The sequence below is a fragment of the Schistocerca americana genome, chromosome 2, assembly GCF_021461395.2.
Source record: "Schistocerca americana isolate TAMUIC-IGC-003095 chromosome 2, iqSchAmer2.1, whole genome shotgun sequence".
Classification (NCBI taxonomy): Eukaryota; Metazoa; Arthropoda; class Insecta; order Orthoptera; family Acrididae; genus Schistocerca; species Schistocerca americana.
In genome coordinates, this window is record NC_060120.1 from 315,106,519 (window position 1) to 315,126,903 (window position 20,385).

The 20,385-nt window shown below is 44.6% G+C and overlaps 1 pseudogene; it reads right to left on the minus strand.

Annotated features, from left to right (window-relative positions):
• Positions 1-1,399: 1,399 nt before the first annotated feature.
• LOC124597058 lies at positions 1,400-1,517 on the minus strand (annotated as a pseudogene).
• Between the last annotated feature and the right edge of the window lie 18,868 nt (positions 1,518-20,385).

Consider the following 20,385-nt stretch of genomic DNA (forward strand, 5'->3'; position numbering starts at 1 on the left):
ACTCGTATGATGTTGTCCACCCATTCTTGGACACTGTTGTGATGTTCCAACACAGCCAAATGGCTGAACAGCATCCAGTTAGCCATGCTGACTATCCATTTTGGTGGCATCTGTTTGAGCAATCCTCCATCGAGTAGGCGAATGCGGAGTGGGAAATGGTCGCTGGAATTTCCAACTGAACAAAGTCTGTGAGGGCTGGAGAGATAGACTGATGGCTGTGAATGACCCGGTAGCAATACAGAAATGAGTGGAAGAACCAGTGCTTAGTCTGAACTGCTCTTGAGATGTCAGAAGGCTCTCTAAAACCTGACCACGAGGGCAAGTAGAGATCGAGCACCAAAGGACATGATGCACACTGAAGTCTCCCAGGGGGAGAAATGGTCGGGAGAGTTGTTCCATAAGGTCTGCGAGAGCCTCAGAGTCTACTGCATGCAGTGGAGATAAATACAGCGAGCAAACGGTAATCCTCTGATGTGCACATATTTCAGCTACAACTGCTTGCAGGTAAATAGCCAGTGGAAGAGCAGAGTAGTGGTGTGCTTTATTTAAAAACACAGCATCCCCTCCCTTGGCCTTTTCCCCAGTCAGGTCATCCTTACGATAGACTATATAGCCCTGTAGGACAGGGGAGGGGGTAGCACTTTCATCCAAGAGGGTCAACCATCAATTCAGAGGCATACGTGAAGACTCTGAATAAACGCAAGAAACGTTTCCGACCTGTTTGATCGGACAAGAGTCCATCAGAAATCGTGCTCCAACACGATAATGCACGCCAACACACCAGTCTGCGGTTCCGGGAACACAGTGCCAAATTGGATTGGACATCACTGCCTCATCCACCATACAGTCCAGACCTGGCAGCCTCGGACTTCCATCTCTTTGGGTCGCTTCAAGATTCTCTACGGGGAACACCCTTTGAAGATGACGAGAGTGTCAGTCACGCAGTGAAAACATGGCTACGCCGACAGGACAAGAACTTTTACCAGTAGCGTTGCCAACACAACGAAATACTGTTGCACAGTGTGGCTTTAGGTGCCATTTTATTGCTTTTAGGGTTCCGTAGCTCTGTTGGTGAAAATGGAACCCTGATTGGATCACTTTGTTGTCTGTCTGTCAGACTGTACAACTATTAAGAATCCTATTTCTCGAGAACGAGTTGACAAATCACGTTGAAATTCATAAAAACTTTAACTCCGCTCCAACAGGCCATGAAGACCCAACGGTACCGACCGGCCGCCGTGTCAACCTCAGCCCACAGGCGTCACCGGATGTGGATATGGAGGGGCTTGTGGTCAGTACACAGCTCTCCCGGCCGTATGTCAGTTTCCGAGACCGGAGCCGCTACTTCTCAATCACGTAGCTCCTCAGTTTGCCTCACAAGGGCTGAGTGCACCCCGCTTGCCAACAGCGCTCGGCAGAACGGATAGTCACCCATCCAAGTGCTAGCCAAGCCCGACAGCGCTTGACTTCAGTGATCTGACGGGAACCAGTGTTACCGCTGCGGCAAGGCCGTTGGCTATGTTGAAATTTATGCCACATACTAATGTCTACGGTCCCTTGGGATGTGAAGAATTGGAGCTTCTCTGCCTGTGCAGTCAAAAGAGACGCATATTTATGCTACATGTTTTGATACTCGCTAAGTCACTCAGCGATACTTCCCGTTGACCTAGTATCACGAAATTCGGCGAGAAGTGAGGTTTTACAGCACAAGTACAGCAAAGAACTCGAAAATTGTGAACTTGTAACTATATCACACGAAAAAGATATGTTTTGCAATGTTACCCGACTGTCTGTCTTTCAGTCCGTTAAGACCACTTTTTCTCAAGAACGGTTAGACGTATCAAGCTGAAATTTATGTCACATACTAAAGTCTAAAGTACGTCAGTGCAGTCAAAAGACACGGCCATTTATGACACATATTTTTATATCTTGCTAGTATCGATGTCGATGAAGAGCAAAAACTTTCGAAATTTTCTTTTCCCGGTATGGATGAATTATCATTATACATAATTGTACAGTTTGTGTGCTCCTGATGGACGTACCCATGTCTGTCATAAACCAGATGAGCGTTCCAACCTAGAGTGCGTTGGTTCACGGCACCCGAGTGGCACCCCAAGCTTCATGGTGTGGGGAGCCATCATCTACATCTACATCTACATTGATACTCCGCAAGCCACCCAACGGTGTGTGGCGGAGGGCACTTTACGTGCCACTGTCATTACCTCCCTTTCCTGTTCCAGTCGCGTATGGTTCGCGGGAAGAACGACTGTCTGAAAGCCTCCGTGCGCGCTCTAATCTCTCTAATTTTACATTCGTGATCTCCTCGGGAGGTATAAGTAGGGGGAAGCAATATATTCGATACCTCATCCAGAAACGCACCCTCTCGAAACCTGGCGAGCAAGCTACACCGCGATGCAGAGCGCCTCTCTTGCAGAGTCTGCCACTTGAGTTTATTAAACATCTCCGTAACGCTATCACGGTTACCAAATAACCCTGTGACGAAACGCGCCGCTCTTCTTTGGATCTTCTCTATCTCCTCCGTCAGACCGATCTGGTACGGATCCCACACTGATGAGCAATACTCAAGTATAGGTCGAACGAGTGTTTTGTAAGCCACCTCCTTTGTTGATGGACTACATTTTCTAAGCACTCTCCCAATGAATCTCAACCTGGTACCCGCCTTACCAACAATTAATTTTATATGATCATTCCACTTCAAATCGTTCCGCACGCATACTCCCAGATATTTTACAGAAGTAACTGCTACCAGTGTTTGTTCCGCTATCATATAATCATACAATAAAGGATCCTTCTTTCTATGTATTCGCAATACATTACATTTGTCTATGTTAAGGGTCAGTTGCCACTCCCTGCACCAAGTGCCTATCCGCTGCAGATCTTCCTGCATTTCGCTACAATTTTCTAATGCTGCAACTTCTCTGTATACTACAGCATCATCCGCGAAAAGCCGCATGGAACTTCCGACACTATCTACTAGGTCATTTATATATATTGTGAAAAGCAATGGTCCCATAACACTCCCCTGTGGCACGCCAGAGGTTACTTTAACGTCTGTAGACGTCTCTCCATTGATAACAACATGCTGTGTTCTGTTTGCTAAAAACTCTTCAATCCAGCCACACAGCTGGTCTGATATTCCGTAGGCTCTTACTTTGTTTATCAGGCGACAGTGCGGAACTGTATCGAACGCCTTCCGGAAGTCAAGAAAAATAGCATCTACCTGGGAGCCTGTATCTAATATTTTCTGGGTCTCATGAACAAATAAGGCGAGTTGGGTCTCACACGATCGCTGTTTCCGGAATCCATGTTGATTCCTACATAGTAGATTCTGGATTTCCAGAAATGACATGATACGCGAGCAAAAAACATGTTCTAAAATTCTACAAGAGATCGACGTAAGAGATATAGGTCTATAGTTTCGCGCATCTGCTCGACGACCCTTCTTGAAGACTGGGACTACCTGTGCTCTTTTCCAATCATTTGGAACCCTCCGTTCCTCTAGAGACTTGCGGTACACGGCTGTTAGAAGGGGGGCAAGTTCTTTCGCGTACTCTGTGTAGAATCGAATTGGTATCCTATCAGGTCCAGTGGACTTTCCTCTATTGAGTGATTCCAGTTACAACTCGCGGTCGCATATAGTGTTTCTGCAGTGTTAATTAACCAGTTTCCACTACAATGGACAGGTGCTTCTACCATTTCTCCGACAGGAAGATGTTGTGCCCTTTCAGCAGGAGAATTCACGTGAACACACGGCTATTGCGACGCAGCTTACTCTTTGAGGCGAACAACTACTCTGCTCAATATGACCACTAGATTTCTCGCTAGTTGATAAGGCAAGAACTTACTCGTCGTCCAGGTCCTGTAACAACCATTGGTGAATTGCAACAAAACGTAAAAATGCTTGGGAAAGACTATCGCAGGATGCCATTTGGTACCTTTATGATCGTTGGCATGCGAGAATACACGCCTCCACTGCAATTTGGGGTAGGGAGGAGGTGTTACACGGGATACTGATGCGACTGTTTGGGAACACTTTACTCTGTCATACGTGTTTCGTTTAGTTTGAACTTATCATACGCTCGCCCGGTCTAGTGCGGCAACTCTATATGGCATGGACTCAAAAGGTCGTTGGAAGTCTCCTGCAGGAATATTGAGCCACGGGTCTATAGAAGTCCATAACTGCGAAAGTGTTGCTGGTGCAGGTTTTTGTATACGAACTGGCCTCTCGGTTGAGACCCGTATATGTCCGATGGGAATCATGTCGGTCAATCTGAGTGACCAAATCATTCGCTAGAATTTTCCAGAATGTCCTTCAAGCCAATAGCGAACATCTGTGGCCCAGTGATATGACAAAAATTCCATCGCTGTTTGGGAACATGAAGTACAGGCGATGATGTGCTGTTAGCAAAGGCACTCGCGTCGATCGTCTGCTGCCGTAGCTCATTAACGCCAGATTTCACCACACTGTGCTAATAGATACGTTCGTCGTTCATCCCACATTGATTTCTGCGATTATTTCAGTCAGTGTTGCTTGTCTGTTAGCACTGACAACTCCGCGCAAACGCCGCTGCTCTTAGTCGTTAAGTAAAGGCGGTCGCCCACTGCATTGTCCGTGGTGGGAGAAAATGCCGCAAATCAGGGCTCGCACAGAAAAATTTAAGTGCTCGTTTTTCCCGCGCGGCGTTCGAGAGTGGAAGGGTAGGGAGACAGCTTGAAGGTGGTTCATTGAACCCTCTGCCACACACCTTATTGTGAATAACAGAGTAATCACGTAGATGTAGATGTAGAAATTTGGTATTCTCGGCACACTATTGACACTGTCGATCTCTGAATATTGAATTCCCGGACGATTTCCGAAATGGACTGCCCCATGCGTCTAGCCCCAATTACCATTCCACGTTCAAAGTCTGTTACTTCCCGTCGTGTGTCCATACTCATTTCGGAAAACTTTTCACGTGAATCACCCGAGTACAAATGACGGCTCCGCCAATGCACTGCCCTTTTATGCCGTATGTACTCGATAATTTTTTTGGAAATTTGTGGTAAGAACTGTGGGGCCAAACTGCTGAGGTCATCGGTCCCTAGGCTTACATAATACGTAATCTAACCTAAAGTAACTTACGCTAAGGACAATACACACACCCATGCCTGAGGGAGCCGCGCGAACCGTGACAAGCCGCCCAATACCGCACGGCTACCCCGCGCGGCAGTACTCGATACTGTCGTCATCTGTACATGTGCATATCAGTGACCCATGACTTGTCACCTCAGTGTATGCTCCTACTGTGGTGAACCACCTGTAACGTCACTTGACAATAAAATGACCCTGTCCTTGCAGGCGTTGTATATTTCTCCGCCATTGTATATGAAATGAAATGAGCATTTGGCGTCGTTGGCCGGGAAGCCCCTTGCGGGGCAGGTCCGGCCGCCTTGGTGCAGTTCTTATTACGTTCGACGCCACATTGGGCGACCTGCTCGCCGGATGGAAATGAAATGATGATGAAGACAACACAACACCCGGTCCCTTAACGGAGAATATCTCCTACCCAGCAGAGAATCGAACCCGGTGTAACGTATTACTATGTTTACGACGTTTCTCATCGAGCCATATACGTTATCTCGCATTTCTAGCTGCTTCTCTCACACAAATAATGACAAAAATTGAGAAATTCAGGGTCGCCACCAGCCCAAGCCCTTCCTAACCATTTAGAAAAAACGGAGCTGGAAAATTATTAGTTTAATTACTTTAATAATTTAATTACTAGTACGCAAATTTCTTTAAGCAGCCAGATAAATAGCACTCCATGTCGTGCATGAAGCAACTTGATAAATTCAGGAATGGAAATCAGAGTAAGGAGGTAAGATTGACACCAAAGAATTTATCTTTCACGTAAATTATTTATTGTAACTAAATATTTGGTTGCACATCCTAACTACACATAACTGGTGCCTGACTCGAAATATTTATGTAAGAATTACGTGAGAATGAAACAGAGCACAATTTAACTACAGCAAGAAGAAACACAGAAGACGGGGGTAGGAGACAATTATACTATCATCTCCTTTGCAGTAATACCATAAAAATATCTAAGTGAGATTTGCATTACGATTCTACGCATGCTCTATTCTGGACAGAGGTTTTACCAATACACAAGGCTGTGCGATAATTATTTAACATACTAACAGCGTCTGCTGCTTGCAAACGGCCGAACTAGAGCACGTGGTGCATTCTGACTCAAACTGTTGTGCTGCTTTGTAGAAAGCCCACGAAAGAACAGATATTCTTGCAGAAATTGTAGCTCATTAAACAAGCAAACTGTTAAAATAAAGCCTATTGCGGTGCCGTGGTGAACCAGTAGGGTCATTGATTACCAAACACGTGGCACAAAATCGACACACAAAGACAAAAGTAATTTCCACGAAATATAAGATTAAAAATGATTTAAAAAAATAACTCGCTTCACAAGCTTCAGATAAGCTAAAGTTCTTAAGTATTTCACCAGTTAAACATAACGAAGTCCTAACTCAACCTGATTCCTATCACCTGAAACCCCCCTTAAGAGCTACGATACGTACTCACCAAGCGTTCACCCTCGACTATGATGGGTAAACCTCTCTGTTCAGGTATTGGAAACCTAAGTTGGTCATCCTGTGCTCTCCTTTGAACGAGAAGCAACATCGTCTGCTCCCAGCAGACGATGACCAATTCGGCGATTCCCACAAAACAAAACCGAAACCCACATTAAAACACACATGTAATAATTAATAGGTCTTATTTGAGTGCTCAGTCTTTCTGGAAGAGTTCATGACTTGAGCTAAAATCAGGTAGTAAAATGAATAGGTTGTACTGAATTCGACAAGCGTCTTACGAAACGACTTGTAAGTAGGCTGCTTAGGTTTTTATGTTGGTAAAGTCACGTAGCGCTCTATATGAAAATCGCTGACTGTGCTGTGTGCAGTCTGAGGCTGGTCGGCATTGTTGCAATAGTCGCTATTGTAGTGTTGGGCAGTTGGCTGTTAACAGTGCGTAGCGTTGCGCAGTTGGAGGTGAGCCGCCAGCAGTGGTGGATGTGGGGAAGTGAGATGGCGGATTTTTGAGAGCGGACGATCTGGACGTGTGTCCGTCAGAAAAAGGAAATTTGTTTAATTGGATGTCACAAAATTATATACGTGTTATGACTTTTAAACGCTATTAAGATAAATACATTGTTTGTTCACTATCAAAATCTTACTTTTGCTAACTGTGCCTATCAGTAGTTAGTGCCTTCAGTAGTTTGAATCTTTTATTTACACACAGCCATGTATAATTTTTCTAAGGGGGCGTTTCAGACTTCACAGAGACGTTTCACCGGGCCCGTAGGACGGCAACCCGTCACGCTGACTACTCAGATATAGGGGCGGCGGCAGTGTATATGAATGGCAATTACACTCAAAAATGGTTCAAATGGCTCTGAGAACTATGGGACTTAACATCTGTGGTCATCAGTCCCTAGAACTTAGAACTACTAGAACCTAACTACCCTAAGGACATCACACACATCCATGCCCGAGGCAGGATTCGAACCTGCGACCGTAGCGGTCACGCGGTTCCAGACTGAAGCGCCTAGAACCGCAGTTACGCTGTGCCTTTATATTTTAAAAGTGTGTATTCCAAATTTATGTTAATGTCAAGAGCTAATCGAGATGTTGAGAGTCCAAATCGGAAACGCTGCTCGGTGCCGGATACGTCCGTTCGTGTAGCCCTCAACAGCGCGTGTTTAAAGCCTTGTGCGCAGTCGTGGCCCCATCTGATCCCAATTACAGACGAGCCAGGCCAGAGGGCGTCACCGCCCAGTGCCAGCAGCGACAGAGAGGGCCAGAACGCCGATAGCCCGTGACGTGTGGCGGCCGGCGGCTGGCGAGCGCTGCTCATCCCATCCGGCTCCATACAGCCGCGACGCCAGTGCGATAAGAGGGGACCCCACGCTGCCGCTGCCGCAGCCACCACTGCGAGCCGCCACACCGGGTTGCGTGCCACGCAGGCGCTGCGGCTTGCCACTATCGTCTCGTGGACGCCAACCAAACGAGATAACAAACGGCCGGCATACAGTTTTTCCTTGTAGTCGTCAAGGACGGAAGACTTCCATTCTTGTCCTAGTCGTTCTCAGCCACGTTGCCTTCACGAAGTTTCATCGTCAGCTACCAAAAATGTAATATTATGTTTCTTTTCCCGTCTATAACAGTGACTATTAGAATATACTCCTTGAAATTCTCGTAACAGCAGGGATGAAATACATGAGGCGAAATGTTACCTGCAACTATTATAGAAACCAGGCCAAAATCGTGAGAGTGGAAGAACATGAATGGGTTGCAGTAGTCGACAAGAGAGTGAGATGGGGTTGAAGCCTCTTCCCGATTTTATTTAATCTGCACACTACACAAACAGTAAAGGAAAGCGAGGAGAAAATCGGGAAGATGATTAGAGTTCAGGGAGAAGGAATAGGAACTTTGAAATTTGCCAATGACACTGTAGTTCTCTCAGAGACGGCAGTATATGCATAAGACCGTATCACGCTAATGCTACTTTAGGCCTAATTTTTCGAGTGTACAGGTTTCCCATTTGACACAATTTTAAGTGCATTACTCTACTATATCAATAGTGCATACCTATATTAGTGTCCCACAAAAATTTAGTGCCTCCTGTGACCTGTACTTAGTAGTATATATTCGTTATTATTTAGCTAAATTTCGTAAATAAATTTGTTAACAAGCATGAGTGCGAAGTGTTTGAGCTGCCGGTAGAAAGTTAGTTCTAGAGCACTATGCAGCTATTGTGACAGATGGTTTCATTGAGGAGAATATAGTGGCATGGGAATTGGGAAAGTAAATGAGACCATTCCGCGGTATTGCTAAGTATGTTCAAGGGACGGGAAAGCAGCTGAACAGGAAGGGAAAATGAGAGCCCTTAAGGCTGAACTGGACAGTGCCAGGGAGGAACTGATGAGGTTAAGGGTGAAGAAGGGTAAATACGAGTGAGAAGTAGTAGCAGGGAGAAGGGGCCACTGAAAAAGAACAGTATCTGATGGTTTCATCGTTAGCACAAAAATAGATTTGCCTTGCTACCTCACTGAAGTAAGGAAGAGCCTTAAGCAGGCATAGGCGTTCTTAATACCCGAAAGACTTTCATTAGCAAACCAAATTTTCAAAAAAGGAAAGTAGAAGATAAGTTCTGTTGCTAGGAAGTAGCCACGGAAGAGGCTTTCATGCGATATGATCGGCTCCAGATGAACTCCTCTGTAAGGAGGTTCCTGTTGATGACATCGGTAGGTGGAATTTCACTAGGAGTGGCCTGCATCTCAATAGGAAAGGGATTAGTAGATTGGCCGGAATGACAGAAAAAATCTTTAAGGAGGGCATTGAAACTCATGGGAGTACCTCTTTTTTAGGCTAACATCAGTGTCCAGTGATCCCACATTAAAATGAATTACGATTAATGAGAAGAAGCTCAGACTGAAGCCTTCCCTTAGAAAAATTTAAAAATGACAGTGCTGGAAAATCTCTTACGTTATTTGATTTTCAAACAGCTGAGCAAAACTGAAGGTACTCAGACGTTTCTCTCTTTACTTATTCTGATCGTCACTAAACTGACACACAATGTTTGTAGCACTGTCGGCCGGGGTGAGCGAGCAGTTCTAGGTGCTACAGTCTGGAACCGCGTGACCGCTACGGTCGTAGGTTCGAATCCTGCCTCGGGCATGGATGTGGGTGATGTCCTTAGGTTAGTTAGGTTTAAATAGTTCTAAGTTCTAGGGGACTGCTGACCTCAGACGTTATGTCCCATAGTGCTCAGAGCCATTTGAGGCATTTTTTGTGCCTGTGAGCTAAAATTAAATAATGGCACTCTTATAACGGTATCTGTGTATACATCACCTCTGGGAAATTTTCAGCTGTTTTCGAAAATCTTAGATTCTTTACTGTGATATCTTTCAGACAGGGGAAGCAAATTATTATTTGTGGGGATTTCGGTGTAGATTTTCTGAAAGAATCTGATAGGAAGAACGACCTTGAAGTATTACTCATTTCTTTCTGTTTAACATCCGTTACTGATTTTCCTACTCGGGTAGTACGAGGAAGCAGCACACTGTTAAGCAAATAAACATTTTTTCTGTTAAGAATAGTTTTTCTGCTCATGAAGCCCAGTTAGTTACAGTATATAACATAACTCCACACAAAAAGCAAAACAGTCCTCCAAAATGATGTGTTCTTTTAACGATTCAACATTTGCAAATTTTAGGGAAAGCTTGCAACAGTTAGATTGGGGTTAATTGTACTGGGAGCCTGATGCTAATTTAAAAATTAACTTATTTCATTATATGTTTGTGAAAATATATGAAAACAGTTTCCCTAAGAAAGCAGTGAAAGATGATTGTAAGAAACCACGTAAAAAAGCATGGCTTGCTAAGGGCATGCAGATATCTTGAAACCGGAAAAGGGAAATTGATATATCAGCAAGAAAAAGTAATGACCTAGAAACAGACAAATATTATCAGAACTAATGTGCTATATTAAGAAAGGTTATTAAAACTCCAGAAGTATGTGTGTTACATCTTAGATTAGCACCTCTGATAATAAAATTAAAACAATTTGGAATGATGATGAAAGGGAAACAAGACAACACAGAACACTGGGAGACTGCATTACCATCATACTGAAAGAAAAGTTTATTAACAAGAAGTCAGAAGTTGAAAATATTTTCCATAACCACTTTTTAAATCTTGTGGAGAAATAGGATCCAGATCTTAATTAGACAAGGTAAAGCTCTACTGGATGCGAGAATACCTATGAAATTTGATGAAATTGAAATTCTACCCACCTCTTCCTCTGAAATTACGAAAATAATAAACTCTCTCAAAATTAAAAGCTCGCATGGAATAGATGGAATTTCCAACAGAGTACTAAAAGTTGTTCCCAACAGATCAGTAGGATTCTCGGCCATGTATGTAATAACTCACTGAAACAGGGAATTCTCCTGATAGACTGAAGAAATTCTTCTAGATATGTTTAAGTATTATGGTGTGACTGGGACAGGGCACAAATGATGTAACTCATATTTAACAAGAAGAGTTCACAATGTTGAAAGAAAACAGTTCACTCAAAGCGGAAAAATCAGTAAATTCGGCAAACTGGCTAGATATCACGAACGGAGTCCCAGGGGATTCGGCCTTGGGTGCCTCATTGTTTTTAATGTGTGTTAATGGCTTACCACTCTATATTAACGCAGATGCAAAGCTAGTTCTCTTTGCTGATGATACACATACAGTAATCACACCCAAATGACAATAATTAGCTGAGAGAATTGTAAATAATGTCTTTCAGAAAATATTAAGATTTTCTCTGCGAACAGACTCTCACTAAACATAGTGTATACGCTACTGTACAGTAAACAGCATAACAGCAATAATAAATATAGAATTTGAACTTAAGCCTGTCGCTAGGGCAGAATATTCGTAATTTTTGGGTACATGCGTTGATGAGAGATTGATTTGGAAGAAACACATTGATGATTTATTGAAACGTTTGAGTTCACCTACTTACGCTATTAGAGTTATTGAAAATTTTAGTGATAAACGTATCAGTAAATTAGCTTACTATGCCTATTTTCAATCTCTGCTTTCGTATGGCACCATATTTTGGGGTAATTCATCATCAAGGAAAGAAGTATTCATTGCACAAAAGCGTTCAATCAGAGCAATAGTTGTAGCCCACCCAAGATCATCTTGCAGACATTTATTTAAGGAACTACGGATACTCACAGTAGCTTCAAAATATATAGATTCACTTTTGAAATGTGTTGTTAATAACTCATCCCACTTCAAAGGCAATAGCAATGTGCATAGCTACAATACTAGGAGAAAAGCTGATCTTATGTATTCTGGAATAAATCTAACTTTGGCACAGTAAGAGACGAATTATGCTGTCACAAAAATCTTCGTCCATTTACCAAATAGCGTCAAAGGTCTGTCACATAGCCAACCGGCATTTAAAAGCAAATTAAAAGAATTTCAGAATGACAACTCCTTCTACTCAACAGATGAATTTTTAGATATAAATTAGTATTCACCCATTAATTAAAAAAATTGTGATATGTACAGAAACTTTTGTTAAACTCACGCGTTCCACGTCAATACGAACTTTTGTATTCGTGTTCTATGAAAAAGTATTAATTTAATCTAATCTAATCTAGTATAATCGAAGAGCAACTGAACAAGTTATAAGATGAACAGAAGTTGTTGTGCTCTTCATTCCGAAGACTAGTTTGAAACAGTTCTCCACTTTAGTCTTTTCTGTGCAAGCCCTTTCATCTCCGAATAACTACTTCTTTTTTCTCCGATTCGATTCAGTACCTCTTCATTAGTTATTCGATCTTCATGTCTAATTATAAGGGGCGCTCAAAAAGAGCCTTTTTAAGGGGACCAAAAATGGCGTAATCATAGGGAGAGAGGTCCGGACTGTATGAAGGGTGGCCGAGGACGTCCCGTTTGAATTACTGCAGGACTGCTGTTACTATGTTGGCGGTATGAGGCTTTACATTGTCGTTGAGCAGAATGACCCCAGGGTGAGATTGCCTGGTCGTTTTGATTTGATAGCTTGGTGAAGGGTGATCAAGGTTTGCGAGTAACGCTGGGCATTCAGTGTTGTCCCGTGGTGCAGGAAGTGGACCAGAAGGGAGCCATCTTGGTCAAAGAAGAACGTCAAACGATTCACCTCGGACAACGACGTCCAGCTGTATGTGCGGAACTGGTTAACATCGCAGCCCCGGGAACTTTATGAGACAGCTATTCACCGCCTTGGGTCACAGTGGAACAAGTGTCTCAACATCCAGGGTCAATATTTCTAACATACAGGTACTGGTTTCTGTAATTATGCCTCCGGCTAGTTTCTTTTTGAACACCCTTTATACAGGGTGCTCCATTGATCGTGACCGGGCCAAATATCTCACGAAATAAACGCGAAAACGAAAAAAACTACAAAGAACCAAACTTGTCTTGCTTGAAGGGTGAAACCAGATGGCGCTATGGTTGGCCCGCTAGATGGCGCTGCCATAGGTTAAAACGGATACCAACTGCGTATTTTTAAATAGGAACCACATTTTTTTTACATATTCGTGTAGTACGTAAAGAAATATGCATGTTTTAGTTGGACCACTTTTTTCGCTTTGTGATAGATGACGCTGTAATAGTCACTAACATATGGCTCACAATTTTAGACGAACCGTTGGTAACAGGTAGGTTTTTTAAATTAAAATACAGAACGTAGGTACGTTTGAACATTTTATTTCGGTTCTTCCAATGTGATACATGTACCTTTGTGAACTTATCATTTCTGAGAACGCATGCTGTTACAGCGTGATTAAATACCACATTAATGCAATAAATGCTCAGAATGATGTCCGTCAAGCTCAATGCATTTGGCAATACGGGTAACGACATTCCTCTCAACAGCGCCTTCTGTAATGTTCGCACATGTATTGACAATACACTGACGCATGTTGTCAGGCGTTGTCGGTGGATCACGTAAGCAAATATCCTTCAACTTTCCCCACAAAAAGAAATCCGGGGACGTCAGATCCGGTGAACGTGCGGGCCATGGTATGGTGCTTCGATGACCAATCCACCTGTCATGAAATATGCTATTCAACACCGCTTCAACCGCACGCGAGCTATGAGCCGGACATCCAACATGTTGGAAGTACATCGCCATTCTGTCATGCAGTGAAACATCTTGTAGTAACATCGGTACAACATTACGTAGTAAATCAGCGTACATTACAATTTAGATTGCCATCGATAATTTCGGGGTTAATTATCCTTCCTCCCATAATGCTGCACCATACATTAACCCGCCAAGGTCGCTGATGTTCCACTTGTCGCAGCCATCATGGGTTTTCCGTTGCCCAATAGTGGATATTATGCCGGTTTACGTTACCGCTGTTGGTGAATGACGCTTCGTCGCTAAATAGAAAGCGTGCAAAAAATCTGTCATCGTCCCATAATTTCTCTTGTGCCCAGTGGCAGAACTCTACACGACGTTCAAAGTCATCGCCATGCAATTCGAGGTGCATAGAAATATGGTCCGGGTACAGTCGATGTTATTGTAGCGTTCTCAACACGGACGTTTTTGAGATTCCCGATTCTCGCGCAATTTGTCTGCTACTGATGTGCGGATTAGCCGCGACAGCAGCTAGAACACCTGCTCGGGCATCATCATTTGTTGCAGGTCGTGGTTGACGTTTCACATGTGGCTGTGCACTTCCTGTTTCCTTAAATAACGTAACTATCCGGCGAACGGTCCGGACACTTGGATGATGTTGTCCAGGATACCGAGCAGCACACATAGCACACGCCCGTTGGGCATTTTTATCACAATAGCCATACATCAACACGATATCGACCTTTTCCGCAATTGGTATACGGTCCATTTTAGCACGGGTAATGTATCACGATGCAAATACCGTCCGCACTGGCGAAATGTTATGTGATACTACGTACTTATACGTTTGTGACTATAACAGCACCATCTATCACAAAGCGAAAAAAGTGGTCCAACTAAAACGTTTATATTTCTTTACGTATTACACGAATGTGTAATAAAAAATGGAGGCTCCTGTTTAAAAAAAAAACGCAGTTGATATCCGTTTGATCTATTCCAGCGCCATCTAGCGAGCCTACCATGGCGCCATCTGGTTTCCCCCTTCAAGCTAGACGAGTTTCGTTCTTTGTGGTTTTTCGTTTCCCGCTTATTTCGTGAGATATTTAGCCCGGTCACTATCAATGGACCACCTTGTAAATACGTTCCTCTTTAAAACCACGTTTCAAAAGACTGTGTTCTCTTCTTTTCTGAACTGTTTAGTGTCCACGTTTCATACCGTAAAAACCTATACTCTACAAAAATACCTTCAAAAAAAGCCTTACGAACATTTAAACTTATATTCGATGCTGACAATTTTCTATTTTTCAGAAATGATTTTCTTTGTATAAGCAGTCCGCGATTTATATTCTCTCTGCTTCTGCCATCCTCAGTTATTTTGCTGGCCAAATAGCAAAACTCATCTATGCAATTAGTTTTGATGGGAGACGCCACCTGTTATCCAGGGGTACCTGCGTGGTTTGGTAGGTGTTCAGCAGCACAGATGGGATGGTAATTATATGGGTTGCCATACTGATACGACATGTGAGTAATATTTTATTCCTCAAACGGTAATAATGGTGTGAACCGTAAGCAGCAGATATAATAAAAGACAATCAAACAGTTCTGTTTCGCATTTAAAAAGATTTTCTGTCGGAAACCGTCTGCAAAAAATTATTTGTTACTCTGTGTAACCAAAAGCACTTATTTCAAAATTTAAAACCCATTCATCGTATTCCCTGATTGAACTGAGATCTCTTAACTACCCAGAGGAAGCCAACGAAATTGGAGACCCTACGAGCTCAAAAGTCTCTCTCTCTCTGAACCTTAAGTAGGCGCTTAAAATTGGCCAAACAGCGGGAACTGGTCCCCCACTCAGCCTTTCCTTAATTTTATTTCACAAACAAAGAACAAAATAACGAATTGAGACTCTCGTTTTACACTGCAGACCAAGGAATTAAAGAATCGTATTTCCATTCCTCGTGATCTACCTTTATGTACAAACTATTAACAGCGTTGCAAGAACCGAAATCTCCAACCAAGACAGAGGTTATCTATGACCAATGTATTTGAACAAGACATCTCTCCGACGGAGTGGGAAGTTCAGCGTGACCTCGACGGTACCCTTTTCACACACCGCGCACAAGAAATTCCATGGCCCTTTCGAGCACTGACCACTCGGACTGCACTGTGCTTCCTACTGGGTGGTTATAATTAAAGTGCAGCTACTCACGGAGATCCAGTGTGGGCTGTAATTACCGTATGGCAGTGAAACTTTGGAGGTATGCTAATAAGGAATAGATTTTCACTGGGAAAAATTAGTTCCAATTTTGGACACCAGGTACAAATATGGCGCTGTACATTATTTGTATAACTGTATGACATCCCCGCTGTCAATTGACAAGCCTTAACGAGAATGAACAATACGGCTATCGCGAAGAGAGACTGTGCGCTGTTAGTCAAAGTGTTTAATGGCAACGGCAGCGATTACAGTGCTGCACTGAGAAAATATAGCCGACTGAAAGGTCTGAGGAGACGCCCGAGTCCATTAAATGGTGTAAAGAAGATGATAATGAAATTCGAAAACACTTGTGAGCTTGGTTTGACATTACGGAAGATGAAGGTGTGTTATCCCAGTGGAAGGTTGCTGTTGTTGTAACTGACCATATAGACGTGACCGGTTAGTGCTAGTGCTCGCGCAGCGTCAAGAGAACTGACAATCCCATGGTCAACAGTATGGAAAGTTCTGGGAGTCTACATTACACTGGTACCTGTACAAGATTCAGACTGTCCAACAACTGAAACCTCATGATCCGCAGAAACATTTTGAATTTGCTCCTTGGTTTGCGGTGTGATCAAAGTTGATGACATGTGGCCTGCAATATTCTATGGAGTGACGAAATACACTCCTGGAAATGGAAAAAAGAACACATTGACACCGGTGTGTCAGACCCACCATACTTGCTCCGGACACTGCGAGAGGGCTGTACAAGCAATGATCACACGCACGGCACAGCGGACACACCAGGAACCGCGGTGTTGGCCGTCGAATGGCGCTAGCTGCGCAGCATTTGTGCACCGCCGCCGTCAGTGTCAGCCAGTTTGCCGTGGCATACGGAGCTCCATCGCAGTCTTTAACAGTGGTAGCATGCCGCGACAGCGTGGACGTGAACCGTATGTGCAGTTGACGGACTTTGAGCGAGGGGGTATAGTGGGCATGCGGGAGGCCGGGTGGACGTACCGCCGAATTGCTCAACACGTGGGGCGTGAGGTCTCCACAGTACATCGATGTTGTCGCCAGTGGTCGGCGGAAGGTGCACGTGCCCGTCGACCTGGGACCGGACCGCAGCGACGCACGGATGCACGCCAAGACCGTAGGATCCTACGCAGTGCCGTAGGGGACCGCACCGCCACTTCCCAGCAAATTAGGGACACTGTTGCTCCTGGGGTATCGGCGAGGACCATTCGCAACCGTCTCCATGAAGCTGGGCTACGGTCCCGCACACCGTTAGGCCGTCTTCCGCTCACGCCCCAACATCGTGCAGCCCGCCTCCAGTGGTGTCGCGACAGGCGTGAATGGAGGAACGAATGGAGACGTGTCGTCTTCAGCGATGAAAGTCACTTCTGCCTTGGTGCCAATGATGGTCGTATGCGTGTTTGGCGCCGTGCAGGTGAGCGCCACAATCAGGATTGCACACGACCGAGGCACACAGGGCCAACACCCGGCATCATGGTGTGGGGAGCGATCTCCTACACTGGCCGTACACCACTGGTGATCGTCGAGGGGACACTGAATAGTGCACGGTACATCCAAACCGTCATCGAACCCATCGTTCTACCATTCCTAGACCGGCAAGGGAACTTGCTGTTCCAACAGGACAATGCACGTCCGCATGTATCCCGTGCCACCCAACGTGCTCTAGAAGGTGTAAGTCAACTACCCTGCCCAGCAAGATCTCCGGATCTGTCCCCCATTGAGCATGTTTGGGACTGGATGAAGCGTCGTCTCACGTGGTCTGCACGTCCAGCACGAACGCTGGTCCAACTGAGGCGCCAGGTGGAAATGGCATGGCAAGCCGTTCCACAGGACTACATCCAGCATCTCTACGATCGTCTCCATGGGAGAATAGCAGCCTGCATTGCTGCGAAAGGTGGATATACACTGTACTAGTGCCGACATTGTGCATGCTCTGTTGCCTGTGTCTATGTGCCTGTGGTTCTGTCAGTGTGATCATGTGATGTATCTGACCCCAGGAATGTGTCAATAAAGTTTCCCCTTCCTGGGACAATGAATTCACGGTGTTCTTATTTCAATTTCCAGGAGTGTATATCTTACACTACAGGGTGCAGTAAAAACACAGAATTGTCGAATGTGGGTACTGTTGTGCCCAAAGAGCCATTGCACTCTCCAAAAGTGACTGTGTGGTGTGGATTTACAAGCACTTTTATTCTAGGTCCGTTCTTTTTTGACGAAAATACAACCCAGAAGGCGTGTCAGGTATATCGTACGTCTGTGCGTTTTCGAGACCTCCTTGTACAACACATGATTCCCACTCTTGATGAGCGTACTCTGTGTGGAAATCACTGTTTTCATGCATGATGGAGCAACACCTCCTGTCGCTCGCCTATTGAAAGATCTGCTTAATACAACCCTGAACGAAAGTGTTTTCTACAGAGGCTTCCCAGATGCATGGCCTGCAAGATCACCTGATCTGAACCCATGTGGCATTTGGCTCTGCGGATATCTAGAAGAAAGCGTTTGCCAGGGACACGTTCGGTCTCTACCTGGTCTGATGGCCAGTAAACAGGAACACATTGCTCAGATGCCACCGTAACAGCTACGGCCAACTTTTGATCACGTCCTTTTACGGATGCAGCATTTCATCAACGTCTGGTGCTCATCCTGAACAAACGGTGCAGTTTGCGGTTGATAATGAAATCAAAATTATGCGTTTTTCACTTATCTGACCTTTCCCCGTCCCTAATCCATTGCATATGAAAACATTCCTATACCTCTTTTATGGATTCACAGCGCCAGATTTGCAGCCGGTGGCCAAAATTGGAACAAGCGTAAATCGGTTCCATTAACGCATTAGCAAATCTACCAAGTTTCGCTGCCATGCGATAATTACAGCCCACACTGGACCTCGGTGAGTTGCTGCACTTTAATTATAATCACCTTGGAGAAGAAACTATTATTGCACTCTACTACACTTTCCTCATTCCGACGCATAAGTACTCGATCATGCGATACCTTACAGCATCTGAAAAATCGGGAATCACATTTTATGAGTGTTTCTGTGGCCATTTGACTTCAAAAGCTTGCCTCCTGAACAGATAGCGGTCCCTACCTGCGAATTAAACAGCAGAACAATTTCACTCACAGTAACGCGTCTACGTATCAACAGATTCACAATTTCGGTCTATATATTGTTTGTGTTTTTTTTCTTCTTTTTTTATATGGGACAAGTTCCCACTACCGGGGCTGTGACATTGCTGACGCAGCAAAAATACGGAAACAGACTGTAGGAACAGCGATCTCGATTACCATACAGCCGGCCGGTGTGGCCGTGCGGTTCTAGGCGCTTCAGTCTGGAACCGAATGACCGCTACGGTCGCAGGTTCGAATCCTGCCTCGGGCATGGATGTGTGTGATGTCCTTAGGTTAGTTAGGTTTAAGTTGTTCTAAGTTCTAGGGGACTGATGACCACAAATGTTAAGTCCCATAGTGCTCAGAGCCATTTGAACCATTACCATACAACCAATCCCGGTACCAGGTCATCTTCTTGGTCTACATGGTGGGAAGAGATGTCTTACGTGGGAAATCAGCGGGAGACTAACTGCAACAAATAAATACTGCCCGTTTCACCTATACAGTATCTGTCACCGCCTACAGCCAGCTACAAGACGTGTTCCGGGCCAGTCATCGAACTGAAATGTTTCATCTACCTGTTGATACTACACTGAAAAGCCGAAGAAACTGGTACACCTACCTAATATCGTGTAGGGCCCCCGCGAGCACGCAGAAGTGCCGCAACGCGACGTGGCATGGACTCGACTAATGTCTGAAGTAGTGCTGGAGGATAGAGGGAATTGACACCATGAATCCTGCAAGGCCGTCCATTAAACCGTAAGAGTGTGGGTGGGGGGGATGGAGATCTCTTCTGAACAGCACGTTGCAAGATACCCTAGATATGCTCAGTAATGTTCGTGTCTGGGGAGTTTTGGGTCCAGCGAAAGTGTTTAAACTCAGAAGATTGTTCCTGGAGCCACTCTGTAGCAATTCTCTGACGTGTGCGGTGTCGCATTGTCCTGCTGGAATTGTCCAAGTCCGTCGGAATACACAAGGACATGAATGGATATAGATGATCAGAGAGGATGTGTCACCTGTCAGAGTCGTATCTAGACGTATCAAGCGTCCCAAATCACTCCTACTGCACACGCGCCGCACCATTACACAGCCTCCACCAATTTGAACAGTCCCCTGTTGACATTCAGGGTCCATGGATTCATGAGGTTGTCTCCATACCATTACAACACGTTCATCCTTTCGATACAATTTGGAAAGAGACTCACTCGACCAGTTAACATGTTTCCAGTCATCAACAGTCCAATTCCGGTGTTGACGGGCCTAGGCGAGGAGTAAAGCTTTTTGTCGTGCAATCATCAAGGGTATACGTGTCGGTCTTCGGTTCCAAA